The sequence below is a fragment of the Lagopus leucura genome, unplaced genomic scaffold (genome assembly GCF_019238085.1).
Source record: "Lagopus leucura isolate 7727_CA_CO unplaced genomic scaffold, USGS_WTPT01 Super-Scaffold_1, whole genome shotgun sequence".
Lineage (NCBI taxonomy): Eukaryota > Metazoa > Chordata > Aves > Galliformes > Phasianidae > Lagopus > Lagopus leucura.
In genome coordinates this window covers 3,726,009-3,740,222 of record NW_024962250.1, presented here as the reverse complement: position 1 = coordinate 3,740,222, position 14,214 = coordinate 3,726,009, and positions in this window count along the sequence as shown.

The following is a 14,214-nucleotide window of genomic DNA, read 5'->3' as shown; positions in this document are numbered from 1 at the left end:
TGAAGAACTCAATTGCAGAGCAGTTATATTAGCAATTTACAGGAAGGGAATCTAAAGTAACTTTCTTGGCTGTACATGAATTAGTCTGTTACTAAGTAGTTAGGACAGAGGAGCATGGATTTCTAGTGCAGTGCTTCTCCACTGCTGAAATGCACGGCTAGCCACCTCACTGTGCTCGTTTTCACTGTTCTTCATAAACAGCCAGGAAACATCCATGAATGTTGATGGGTGCCATTTTTTTTTCCAAATGAAGGAATTCAATGACACACCTTTGCTTCCATATCAGATGCCGTTTTGTCAGACTGCCCCTCTGCTGCCATCTGTCACACGGCAGCAAAATGTAATGGAAGATTGGTGAGAAGGTTCAAACTGTACTGCCATACCACCAACATCCGCCTCTGCCATTGAAGGCAATGTAATAAAGTAGAAGACTTTATTCTCAAAGTATCCCTGTTATATGATTAGTTGTGTAAATAGAAAACTTTATGCATTGTTTTTTATGTTAAATTCCTGTTACGAACTCAGGATATATACATTACACTTAAGGCGTGCTTGCCAAAGTGAATAAATGACTTTTGAAGAAGTTTACAAGAAAATTATGGCTAAATCAATGATAAGGCTGATTGTAAAGACATAGGAATGGCAGAGCTGCTGTTTTCCCATCTAATTTTCTTGTGCCTCTGGCAGAGAGGAAATGAAATGTAAACAGTAAACATTCTCCAAATGGACCCACAAGATCTTTGATATTTTTGTTATTTAGTCCCTGTGGATTTGGAAAGTTAACACTCCCAACACAAAAAATAATTCCAAGTATTTTACTGTGTTTATGTAAGGGCAGATATTTGTTAATGCCTTTCCTTTTTGTAAATGAAGTCTGAGTCGTTTACTGAAACAATGGTATTTTGCATCTGATCCTTCACCAAATAAAGCAACTTAGTACTTCAGTATGGAACTTGATATTAGAACTATGTGAAAAAAATCAGCTTTTATACCATGGGTGTTCTACACAGAAACTGTTTAGAGATCTTCTTGAGTAATGAGATTATTTTTGTATTTGAAAGAACTCCTGTATAACGTATTGCTATGTTTAAAAAGCCTTACACCGGCAAGGTGTAATAGATAAACCCATTTCTATCATTGCCCTATTCTGTCTTCATCAGCTATAAAGGTTTCTGCATTTTGTACAGGATCTGATATTCACACCCAGGCCACATTATATGTGTTATAGTGCTTCTGCTTACTCACAAGCTTTACATGTTGGTGGGATATTTATCAACTATCTATTGTATGATTTTGTTAGATTGTCAATATATTTTCACTCAGTGGTAGAAGTCATTCCAATATAGATCTAGTGTGAGAAGTCTGCACTGATATTCTTAACATTCTGATATGAGGAAAGGTGGAAAGGAACAGAGAGTCTGAACTGGGTGCCCAGTCTAAGCAGTGAAATAGTATCTGGTGAGTGTCATCATTACAGAATTAGTTACAGCTGTACACCCTCAAGTTCTCATAATCTCAAGTCTAAATCCTTGATGATGTCACTTGTGTGGAGTGGAAACAGATCACAAATTGCAGTTGAGTTATTTGGCTTAGATCATTCAGCACAGGTTCAGGCTTGGCATTTTTCATTCATCTAGATTTATGATTATGGTAGTCTACAAAAAAAAATATTACGGCAAAGTAGTATTTGTTTAGAAGGAAAGTATTTTGGATAGAGTGTAACTTAAGTAATTACTATTTTCCAAGCTTTTTTTTTTTTTTCTGCTCTCGTGAAAGACCAGCCTTTCTGTTCTGTGGATTATTGGGTATTCAAAAAAAAAAAAAAAAAAGTTTCTTCACTGAAGTTTTAAGAAAAATTGGTTTGCCTGTGGTGTTCTAAAAAACAATAATTAAAATTTCAGATCAGAGCTACCCTTTATTTATGATTTCATTCACCCAGTAAAAGCAAAATAAGAACAACACGGTCAGTTTGACTGACCTTTATTTGATTAATTTTCTGACAATTTAAAAGTTTAAAAAATTTAATCTAGATAAATTCATCTGAAAATAATTTCAAAACAAACAAATCTGAATGTCATTAGTGGTTGTGGGTTTCCTTTTTTTCTTTAAGTAGGAATTAATGGCTTAACAGAATTATTTATTTATTAATTCACCTCTTAGCTCCTCCCCAATGAATATAATATTAATTAAAATATTGAAAATTAGCCAACTCTTCTCCTGAGCATCCTGTTTCACTCTCTTAACATAAATGTACAGGAGCATTTTAAATCTATCAGTTGATTTAGCAAAAAAAATAATCTTAAAAATAGTTTAATAAATTGACAATGCTTATTGATCTCCTTGATACCTAGTAGGGGATTGTTAATTTTCTTGGAAGGAGCTTGTTCACACCCTATCTTTAGCCTAATGAAGATATTAGCATGTTGATTGACCCCACAGCAATATATTTCTACTTCCTGTCAAAAGTCATTGATATAAGTGTGTGGGGGCAAGCAGAAATAATTCTCCAATAAATTTGACATCTAATTATGACATTAATAAGCAGAAAGGCTTTGAAGAAAGAAGCAGTATTTTCTTTGTTCATCTTTTGATGTTGGCTTAAAATATCTTTGAAATAAACTTGGCTGAGTAAAGTTTTTTTTGTAGGACATAAATATGAGGTTTGAAGAACTGTGGAACAGAATAGGTACTGGAATCAAACATCTTTAAATGCTTTATGATTAGCTGTTCTAAAATTTTAATAGAACATCATATGACCAGTTAGCTCAAAGGAGAAAACTAATCTGCACTCACAGTTTGAATAGATGTCAAAGATTCATAGACTTCAATATTCAGTCACAGATTGAACTCAATGGTAAATGAGAAAACTTAATTCAGTATTTTCTGCAATACAAATTTTTGTCAGGAGATTCTGATGGTGACCATAGAGAGATATTGTCACAATTGCATCAGGAGGTTTGATAGTGTATTTCTTTGGACAGTAGAACAAGAAAATGCTGTTAACATAACTGCTGTCAGAGGCTGCATCAAATCTATATTTGTTTTTTTGATTCTTGACATCTCATTTTCTTCATCTCCCTTGGGGGGTTGAGGATTGTCTCTATTGTTGAATCTGCTTAAAAATAATTTCTGAAAGGATCTTTTTGGAAGCCTGTGCTTTTTTTTTTTTTGGCTTGGTTCCCTTTTGCTTGCTAAGTTCCAATGCCATGGCTGAAATAGTCTAATACCAGGTACTTCACATAGTAACATACAGAAAGTACATGTAGCATGGTTATACACTCCTGTATTACTCACTGCCTTAACTGGCTTGCTAATATTTCTCTTTCTTACACAAAAAAGACATATGCATATTAAATGCATACGTTCCACACTTTTCAGCTATTTAAAAGTATTATAGGAGCTATAACTAATCTAATAATAATAAAATGTACCCAATCCATTACTTTCTTCACTAAAAAAGTTTTCGACAGGTACACGTATCAATTTTTTTTCTTTTTTTTCTTTCTTCTTTCCTTTTTTTTTTTTCTTCCATTTTCTTCCTCTTTCTTTCTGTCTCTCAATTTATTATTATTATTTTTTTTTTCCTGGAAAATTAAAAGCAAACACCTCTGAAAAAAAATATTGATTTATATGAAAGTATAGTAGTTTAGGTCAGATGAGAATATGACTCTATTTTTTGTACACTTAAGAAATCTATACTTTTGAAGGTAGGTACCTCCTACTGCCTCCTGGGACAGTGGCTAAAAGCTGCTATCTAGTGAAAATAATATTAGGTGGTGGCTAGCTGAGTGATAAAATATTTGCTCTCTTCCTTTCCTATGGTTATCTTGGTGTTAGAAAGGATTGCTGGCTTTTACAGGAAATTCAAGGAAATCAATGCTCTGGTGACATTGCTTATACATTTGCATTAGCTTTTTGACTGGATACAGTGCCAACTATAAGAACATCTTTGAGGGGAAAATAAATCTACACTGTAACTAGCTATAGAATGTCTTGCAAGTTATTGTTAAGACTGTGTTTTCTTTAAAAGCTCCCCCACTCAGCAGTTTTCAAGCTTTCTACTTTCACAAAGCTGACGTACAGGGATAATCTTATCTCAGGAATAATTCTAAAACACTTTTTTTTCTTCATTATTTTATCCTTTTTTTAAAAAATCATATTTTACTATAAAATGTTTCTATCTGTATGAAATAATCTCAATACAATAAAAAGACAACTGAGTATTATCACTGTGTTTCTTCATCAGATCATACCTTCTGGTTGTTCAGCATAGTTTCTATTTATTCAGCTTATAAAAAAAAAACCACTGTGGCTTACGTTGTTTGTAATGTTTTATTCAGTGATAACTACATGTGTTACAAAAATTGTCTTCTTAAACAGTTCCAACACTTTTTAATACATAAAGCTTTTATTGTTTTTTGTATATGCACACAAATTATTATTTAACTTGTAAGGAAAAGAGTGCTACAGAGCACTTTGTGGCTTGTTAAAAGTTCCAAGTTTAGAATTCATGTAACTACTAGTAGCACATTAAGCAATGAAGATAGAAAGACTATGGACAAGAGATTTTAAAAAGAGGAATGTTTTTTCAAAAACAGACAGACATAAGAAAAAAAAATTGTAAGCTACAGAATAAACAAATAATTGGGGAAAGCGGGAGAAGAATTACTTCAAAATAGCGGCTTTCAAGAATATGCTCTATTTCACTGAATTAGACCAGACTATTCAATGAGTATATTCAATAGATCGTTGTGACTAAGGGCAAAACAGAATAATTACAAGAAGTAAGCTTCTTAAGGAAAAGAAATTAGTTTAAATTGAAGAAGCAAGAAAGATGCTAAGAAAAACAGAATGTGCAAACAAGAAGACAAAATGTCTCTTGCTTTCACAAAAGTCAGAGTCCCTGTTAATCAAAGGTTCTTTGATTCTTTGGGAGCTGTTATTCAAGCTTTGGTGTATCATTGCTATAACTTTCCTGCATTATCTCAGATTTTGACTTTAAAGAAATTTCCACCTTTTTTTCTGAGGATCAGAACCAGACTCCATTAAGCCATATTTATTATTTCTAGAATTACTTTCTGTTGTATCAAAGATCACATTTGGCCCTATAGCTTTATCCCTTGTGCTGCCTTGTAAGAGGCATTCTGTCAGAGATTTGGCGTCCACTGGAGACCAAGAAAATTCAGTTTGCCTTTATAACCTAGGAAGAGTTTTTCCTCTTTCTTTCTCTTCTAGTTTATGCATCCAGAATTGCTGAAAATTATAACAAGAAAAAGAAAAAACACAAAACTAATAATTGCATTATATCTACAAGTTACAGTGGATTAAACAGAGTCCAATTTTTGCTAAGGTTTAGCTGTAGCTATTAGTTGTCCGTGTAAAACCCTTTGTGGTGAATTACGACATTACAGAACACCAGAATAGTGTTTTGTACAAAAGAGTAAGGTTTTGTTCTTGGTGGAATTAATGCAGATTTTATAATATAAAATAAATATAATATTAATAAATTATAAATATAATTTATTTGTGTCTGACACTCATAGAGCATAGAGTGAAATCTTGTTTATTCCAAGGGCTAGCATAGGAGTAAATAAGAGATTAGTCTCCATAGGATATTTAAGCAGGGTGAAAATCACCCCACCTGTAAAGGTTTATCTTGTTTCCTGGCTACTTGTTTCCTGCTAAAGGTAAGAATTCATAGAATCACAGAATTGTAGGGGTTAGAAGGGACATCTGGAGATTATGTATTCTTTTTGGATATTTTTATACTAATTTCACTAAAACTGCCTAGAGAGTTCCTTGCCTGAAGACATGGCAAGCAGGCAACCCAATTTATTTCCCTGTTACAGATGCAATCAAGATGAACTCTATCCCTTTAACAGCAAGTCAAGCTAGTGGGCCTGGTGAGATTTTTCACCTTCTATGGAGCTATGAAACAATGACGTTACTACCTTACTTTATTGTCTGCCTGAATTTTACCTCATCCTTCTGGGGACAATTGGTTTTTTCTTTCCTCTTTTTCTTTTCTTTCCTCTTCCAATTTTTTTCTTGGAATTTGGAGTATAGGATCCTAATTCTCCTTTCTCAAAGTCACGGTCTCATTTTTCATGATTTTCTTTGAACTCTATAATTACTGTAGGTCTATAAATAGGGGGAGGGGGGAAAAGGGGAAAAGTGTTCTGGGGCACTTATATTCAAGGCTAATGAGCTATGTATGAGTAAACCAAGTAACCTAAAAGCAGTTTTTCTATGACACTATTCCAACAGCATGCCTAGCATTTTCCCATTGTTACCATCTACAATGATATAGATTATAAATACCATTGTTTGATACAAGCTTATCTTAACTCTGTCACAGAAAGCATTTTCAGAAATGTTTGTGTATCCTTGTGAAACAGAAATCATAGAGCTATTAAAATTCAGTGAAGTCTTCTGTTTGTTTTTCCCTGTGTTACACCTCCTGCCTGGAAGCTCAGTGCTGTTGCCAGACGACAGTGTGTTCATAATTTTTGAAGCATTCATGGGAAGGCCGCATTTAAAAAAAATAAAAACCTGTTGACCTCGAGAAAAATTGCCCATTTTATTTTTCCTTGAGACTTTGCAGCTGTGAGCCTATTTCATTCAAGCACTAGAGGAAGAGAAGACAGTGTTGAGAAAAGAGTAATAACGGCTTGCTTTGGAGATGAAATAGAGTAAGCAAAGATGTTTTATATTAGCCATGTAAAGTGTTTGGGCAAGGAATAGTAATAAGTATAAAAGTATGGACACATACATCAGAAAGGAGGTCATGCTACAAGTTGTTCTAGAGGCAATTACAAATGCATTAGCAGTGCTGATTTTGACATGTAACATCATGTTCAATTGCAGCTAATCTAAGGTGATTCCTGTGGCTGTAGGAGTGTCCAAACACTGGTGAAAGAAGTAAATTAGCTACAAATCTGTGCTATTACACTGTGCTTTTTTACCTGACCCTTTGATATAGTTTCTCTCTCGTTGCTAGAATATCATAAGAGAAATATGTAAGCTCGTGTTTGAACAAAACACTTTTAGAAATAATCTGTAGTAAGAATGATGTGTGTTATGGGGAAATGGATTTAATGGCATAGTTTTCTATTTTGTTTCTCATGTTTGGATTGTGTAGAAGGAACTTCTGACTTACTGTTTCCATTCAAAAGTCTTTCCGTATTTGTTTCAGCAGTATTTATATACATGATCTGTATCAGTGGATGCAGCAAAACAACTGCACCATCGTGTAATTTGGCATCTAGTATCTTTCTTTTTTGGTTTATGGCTTTTAGCCACTGCAGATTGTTAGAAAACTATTCTTTGTAGCATTCAGGAGTTCTGCTATAGAAATACTTCTTACTTCTATAATTTTTTACATTTAATGTTGTGTTCATATTTGTGAACTGTTCAGTAGGTATATGCATGTAGTACAACAGATGTCTTCTGGATGAACTTTTTTTTTCAATCTAGTTCTAATCAAAGAAGGAAAGTTTAGATTCAGTTGTGGGTTAAGGGGTGAGGAAGCAGAGGCTTGAAACGTGTGCTAGGGTTCTTCAGTTTGTTGAAACTAATCAGTTAAAAATCTTTGTTCCTTTATCAAACTACCTTTGGATTTATTACTTACCCTGTTATCATTGCACTAACACTAGTCTCTTGTAAAGGATATGGTTGACTGAAGAGGATCCAATTTTGTAACGTAGTTTTGAATCAAGAATGGATGAATGAATCTGTTTTTAATCCAAATAAAGAAAAATAAAGTATCTTGAAATGCTTTCAGTTTCATTCAGCATTTCCCTCAACACAGCATGCTGGATGTTGTGTTGAGGGACATGGTTTAGTGGGAGCTATTGGGAATAGGTGAACGGTTGGACTGGATGATCTTTCAGGTCTTTTCCAACCTCGGTGATTCTATGTTTTAAATCAAAATGCTTATGTCCACTTATGTAATACAAACATCTGATATCATTACCTAAGTAAAATTCAAAGTTCCTCTCAGAAAGCCATAAATTGTGAAGCCCAGAAAATTATCATACAGCCTACAGTCATAAACCAGCAAGTTTTAATTACCATCTGTAAATATTATACCTTTCTGTGTCTGTCACCTTTGCTGGGTGATGCCCATTCTTAAACAATGAGGATTTGGGTTTAAAATTATTAACTTGTAAATCTAAAAAAGATTTAAGGATGAATCCATTTTAAGGACCAAAACAAATGTAACTGATTAAGATTTAATATGTCATTGATAACAAAAGAAAAATATTATGCATTTTTAAAAAATGATTAAAAGATGCATTCTTTCACATTCTTAGCTGTCAGATTTGATCTCTCCTTGCCAGGAATTCAAAAAATAATGTGTATATCTCAATAGAAATTACATTAAATGTTATGTTATTAGAAATTTTATTTTTAAAATCCAATAATTACATTAAAAATAAATGGCCTTTTATCCTTGAATTGAGAGTTATGCAATTGTGAGGAAGAATAATTTTGGTAATTGTCCAATATCTTTTTCAGAACTTTTAATGTTTTAGTTAACATTTTATTGAAAGGTAAATTACTCATTATCTCATTATCCACGTGTTTGGTCTGAAGACAAGAGGGAAAAAAAATATATATATCTTGATTAATAATAGTATTTTCATATACTATTCTAATGGCTTCAGAATCAATATTAGAAAAGAGAATAGAAGTGTGGCATAATTTATAAAAACGTATTTTTTTATTCTGCATAAAAAACCCTTAAATATGTTATAGCCGGTGGTGTTTTTTTTGTTCTTGACATTTCATGTTTTCCAGTAGGTGACAGAAAACAAAACCCTCTTATTATCCACTTAATGTTATCTAACATCTCAAGAAGAGAAGTAAACAAACAAGTGAAACCGATTCTCTCCAAAGAAGCATTTAAAAATTGCGTAATTAATGCTATACTCATAAAAGACTGTGACAATAATTTGCAGTGACTTAAAGTAAAAGGAATCAGTCCATAACAATTTGAATAACAAATAGATTAATGAAACCTGCCATTTCCTGCTATGTAGTGTTTTGTTCATAGTTGTGTTATTGTGTTTCATCTCATCTCTGCTAGGCAGTTATAATTGATGAATCTATACGAGACTAGTCAGTGTTAATTTCATCAGTCTTCTGAAATGACGTACTGAAACACTGCTGAGAATGAAAATGTTACTATTATTGCTTCTTTGAACCTAAGCTAAAATATTCTGAAAAGTATTTGAAATGTTGGCAGAAAGTAATGTCAACAAGCTTCTGATTTCTGAATCCATTGTAACACTTAAAATCAAGTATTTGTGTGTGGCATATTATGGGCACACAGGAGTAGGTCTACTACTTTGTATTAATTGGAAGCCACGTTGATTTAGTGTGATGTTGACCTCAAACTAGTAGCGCTAAATCTCATGCAGGGTACCTTGACTTTCAGCAAGGCTTTCTGTCTTAGAATCAGCATCATATTAATTACATTTTCATAGCTTCTGTGTGTGGGAAGAATGAGACATATTTTTGTGATCGTTGATGCTTCTAGAAAGATCTTTATAATATTTGTGACATTCATGTGCAAAAAAACAATGCCTAGATACGGGGCTGTAAGTGGGAGGAGGGGCGTTGGAGTGAAAGACAGATGTGTGAACACGGTGTTAAGCTTTTGGGCCTGATGTCTGGTAAGTGATAATGCCTCTATGTATGAAGGCAGGACATTCCAGGTCAGGAATCCACAGCACCTGATTTTACCTACTCCAGACTTCTCTCATGAATGAAGGATTATCTTGCCACTTAGCGAGTTCCCATGATCATACTCAGAACAGCAATTTTTATTTCCTTTTTCAAGATGGAGGAGTTATGATAAATTGCTGCCCACTTGTCTAATTCATGTTCTGGACAGATAGGGAAAAACTCTTTAACCCACAGCTATATCTCTGAATTAGTCATGCATGATGGATAACCATTGCCTAGAGTTGCAGTTCTTCCTAAAATGGTCAAGACATGACAATTTGTTTTGATTGTAACACTCTGGAAAATTAGAATCCTTAGGATTCTTGTGTCATATTTTGTATAGTGTGAGATGCCTAGCTACTACCATATTGGTCACCAGCTGAGTAACTGATCTAACGGAATGATCTAAGATTCCGTGACTACTTCCAGTCATTTACATTTTGATCACAAAATAGAGTGAGTCTAAGAATCCGAGATATCTTGATTTAGACTGTTCTCGACAGTGAACCATCATCATTTCAATAAAAAACAAGAGTTAACAAGTCTGTAAATCAGACTACATATTGGAGGAATATTTAGTTAGAAGTCTGAATTCTAACTAGAAGTGAGACAATTTTTTATTTTTTATCTTTGTTAGTAAACAGCACTGGGGGGTATCTACAGATATGGCGAGTCTCCATCACTGGAAGTCTTTAAATGAAGATGTTTTATTGAAATATGAACTGCAGCTGAGACAGACCAGTAGTGTAAAAAGCACTGAATGAGAAAAGTCAAAATATTTTATCTAAGATGTTCTGGTGCATAACAGTGATGGTAACACTTGCTCGCAAAGTCCTTGCTTAACCAGTGGCCATCTTTTTCAAATCTGAGTGCTTAATCTTTGTCAATAGAACTTATCGGTGAAGGGGTCACAAGATTTTAAGGGAGACTTCAAATACATATTTTTTCTGCTTCAGAGCAAGATTACTGTTGAATGGATTGACGGTGATTCTTAATTCATGTTAGCATGTTTTTTTGTTGGCATCTTTCCTGTGGTTTTAACAAGTAGTTATAAAATTTCTGTTTTTGGGAAGAGGATTGTCATTTAGAAGAAAACAGACTGGATAAGAAACTTGCAGGTGAAATAATCTTATTGTTTTAAGCAAATTCTGGGAAAGCAGAAGGATTTGCTGGATTTGCAAACTCTGAGTAGAGCTCTGGGAATACCCATTGCTTATGCCAGGTCAGCCTCATGGATTCTCCTTCATTGAGCATTGGCAGCAGGTGGCTGCTGTGCCCTTCGGGCTGCTCTCAAGGCCTCCCTACGCAATGCATTCATGCACTATGTGGTATCACTAATATTTCAAGTGAAGTATGTGTTTAAGCAAAATGTTGGGTCAGAGCTCTGGAGCGATGACTGCACTCTGGGAAGCACAGCACTCTGAAATGTGCTGCTGTGCAGAATGCTGGAAGGAAGAGGGCCTTGGGGAGCAAGTAATTTTACAAGGAGTTACTGTTACTGTTTGGCTGAAACCTCACTTCTGCAAAATGACTTATAGGAGGCTCAGAAGGGATCTTATCAGTGTATATAAATATCTGAAGGGAGGCTGCAAAGAAGATGGAGCCATGCTGTTTTCAGTAGTGGTCAGTGCTAGGACAGAAGGCAATGTGTACAAATGGAAACATAAGAGGTTCGCTCTGAACACCAGGAAGCACTTCTGTGCTGTGTGAGTTATGAATCACTGGCACAGGTTGCCCAGAGAGGCTGTGGAGGCTCCTCCTTGGACAGTTTCAGAAGCTGCCTGGACATGGCACTGGGCGCTATTGTATTGTATTTTCTGCAGTGCTGCATTTGAATTTTGCTGAAACCCCGTATATCACAACTCGTAGGGAATGTTAAATTAAAAATTAAAAAATGTTCCTTTTGATTGCTCTTTACACTTAATGGGTGAACTCTAGAGGTCATCTTCTCATTTGGGTGTGCATAACAGTACTTGAGTAACAATGAATACTCAATCAAATATATTCACAGGCTGAAATCCCAGCTTACATCAGACTCTACTTTTAAACCTTCAGGTAGAGAGCATGAAATATTATAATTCATGTTTGAGCAATGCATCTGGGTCATGCATACAGTATAGCACACAGACTGTTTTCAAAGTTACGAGCAAAAGTACTGCTGGATAATATTTTTCCCATTTCTTCTGTGCCATGTGTCCCCTGCAGGTTACTTTTAAAGCTATACTTTAAAAAAGATATCAAGAACTAAAAGGCTATTAAAAACCAGAACTGATAAATTTTGCAGCCACATAGGTGGGATGTAGTTAGATTGAGATATTCCCTGTCTTTTTTGTCTGAATTGCATAGTGGCATTGTTAGTTGACAGCCTGCATTATGTTGCCCTTATCATTTATTATGTGGGTTTTTTTCAAGGCACGACTTCAAAAGTAATGAATAATGTGCATGCTATGTGCATGATATAAAAAAAAAAGTATGTGTTTCTTTTTTGACTGTTCAAAAGGTTCTATATTACTGACAGCTTTAAAGTATGTGGTTGAGAGGGGGTGATGGCCCAAGTGTTGCATGCTAAAGGATTATTTGTTTTTCACAATATAATTATCTATGACACAAAAGCATTTATCTTAAAAAAGCAAGGTATTGACAGGAATATGCATTTATAAAACAAGCAGTGCTGTTATCTGTCAAATATAGTTATTATATCTTTTATAGCCATCTGGTGTATCTGCTTACATAGATATAAGCACATAGCTGTTCTAGAAATATATGTTTACAAAATGCCTGTGGTACTTCTTAGTAGTAAGGTCTCAGGAAATGAAGTTCTAATAGGAAAAATATTTAGAAGTAATTTCCAGAAAATGTATTACTCTTTGAAAACAGGTAACAAGAAGCAGCAGGATATCTACAGATCGTCTCAATTTTGGTCACCAAATTAAACAATTGTTTTTCCCTTCCCCAAGCCAGCTTCAAAACTCAAAGTCTGACACGTGAGGTATAAACAAAGATCACTCTATCTGGGATGTTTAATTAGGTGTGATAGTTCTGCTTATAATGTATATAGTAACATACAATCATGTGGTTGTTCTTAGATTACTGACAGTTCTATAAAAGCCTGTTACTTCCATGCACTCTCTAAAAGGGAGATTTGAATAATGTCCGCTATGTTATTCTTGTGTAACTAGTAATAGGACTGGGGGAATGGCCTCAAATTGCACCAGGGGAGATTCAGATTTGATGTTAGGAAATACTACTTCTCTGAAAGAGTGGTCAGGTTCTGGTATGGGCTGTCCAGGGAGGTTCTGGAGTCACAAACTCTGGAGGTGTTCAAGGAACATTTTGATGCTGTGTTGAGGGACATGGTTTAGTGAGAACTATTGGTGATAGGTGGACTGTAGGACGGTTGGACTAGATGATCTTGTAGGTCTTTTCCAACATTGGTGATGATATGATTCTATGATCTCAATATATATTGCACCTAGTATTGAACTTTGATACTGTTTTAATGAGAAGTAATAAGCAGCAGTTGAAGATAATTTCATTAGTTGAAAATCATTTCATTATGATCTAGCTTTTAAAAACTATAACATTTTACTTCTAGAAATGTGATAATATTAACCAGAAACAGAGAAGAGCGCACTTCAGTGAACTAAAATAACTTTGATGTTCGTCTTAGTTTCAAAAAAACTGTTGTAGGAACATGTCCTCTCATGTGAGAAACCTTATCCTTTTCTATCATTGAAAATATTTCAAATAAAAACTTTCATTTTGGATATTGCAAGATGCAAAGACTCAGTAGCTGTTGGTTGTCATTGTGAATTCAGTACTTAGCATAATTAATGACTGTTTATGTCATTATAGATTGAATTTGACAAGCAGATTTTTCAAGAAATCTTATATGTAGCTCAGATTTTAGCCTAGTTCTTAATCTTGATGATTGTATTTTGCATTCTTAAATTCCTCTGACATATTTCTGACCTCTGAAATGGTTTTTAAAATAAAATTAGCATAGTAATAATAATAACAATAATAATGATAATAATAATAGCTCACATGTAATGCATGCCCCCCCAGCCTTGAGGAAACATACTGTTAAAATCTGCAGTGTTCTATCTTTGAGACATATGAGGAATACACTGAAAGTAATGCTTCCTATTTTATTATGTTTACACATGATATCAGAAGCAGATGTTGGCAGTATGGTAGTGGAGTTGGCCCTTCCTACAAATATTCCATCGTATTTTGTTGCCTTGTGACAGATGGCAGCAGTGGGGCTGTTTGACAAAATGGCCTCTGACATGGAAGTGCATATGAATCAAAAGTGTGTCATTCAATTCCTCTTTGTGGAAAAAATTGCATTTGCTGATGTCTGTTGACACTTGCTGAGTATTTGTGGAGATGAAGCAGTGGATGTGAGCACAGTGAGCCAGTGAGTGGTGCATTTCAGCTGTGGCCGTGAGTCACCTCTAGTGGTGTAGACTTCATGAG